The 790-nt window shown below is 33.9% G+C and overlaps 1 non-coding gene across 1 annotated transcript; it reads right to left on the bottom strand.

The window, feature by feature from the left end:
* Positions 1 to 346: 346 nt before the first annotated feature.
* On the bottom strand, positions 347 to 417 carry TRNAE-CUC (transfer RNA glutamic acid (anticodon CUC)). Its single transcript has one exon. It is a non-coding gene; the product is annotated as a tRNA-Glu (tRNA).
* Positions 418 to 790: the final 373 nt, after the last annotated feature.

Raw genomic sequence — 790 nt, 5'->3', positions numbered from 1 at the left:
TGTACATAACAAATTTCAAATGGCAGTCTTCCAATTTTATATCTATGTCTGAATCATGGTAACATAATATGCAACTGCAATAACATGGGCTCAAGGCCAAATGTTGTAGTAATATGAGGGTCGAAATTGAGAAATAACCGTATTATGAAAAAAACAAGAAACATGTAGTGGTAAACTGCCTCCTACCCCTAACACGAATTCGAAACCTTGTTTGCTATGCCAGAATGAAAGAAATTGCAATTTTCTAACTAAAATTGGTAGCTATTTCGAAAGTTTGCGTTAAAGAAAGGATTTTACTCCTACCTTGAGAAAAGTTAAAAAAGATGTTTCCGAAAAGAAAATAAACTGCGCATCCAGGGAATCGAACCCTGGTCAGTACCGTGAGAGGGTACTATGATACCACTACACCAGATGCGCTTGCTTGCCTCAATTACACCTACAATCTTAATTTGTAATTTCAGCAATTGAGAGGTTTAGGCACAAAATGAAATCATGGATGTGGAGTGATATTATTCCTTAATTGGAAAAGGACCACTAATAACTCTAACGTTTAAACAATGCTTCACAAATACTCTCCTTTTATCTTTTGGTCTAAAAATACCGTCAATCTTTATTTTTGGTTCAAGAATACTAAAAGGTGAGAAGGAGGGATATCCTTGAGCCAAAAATATATTGAGGGTAAGACTTTGCGGTCTAAAATATTAATTTATATCGGCGTTATTGAATCATAAAATTACATTATACAAGTATTATGTATATATAGGTCAGAAAAGAGTTACAAATAGAGAGT

Source organism: Lycium barbarum, chromosome 12 (genome assembly GCF_019175385.1).
Source record: "Lycium barbarum isolate Lr01 chromosome 12, ASM1917538v2, whole genome shotgun sequence".
Lineage (NCBI taxonomy): Eukaryota > Viridiplantae > Streptophyta > Magnoliopsida > Solanales > Solanaceae > Lycium > Lycium barbarum.
This window is presented reverse-complemented; position numbering and strand designations above follow the sequence as displayed.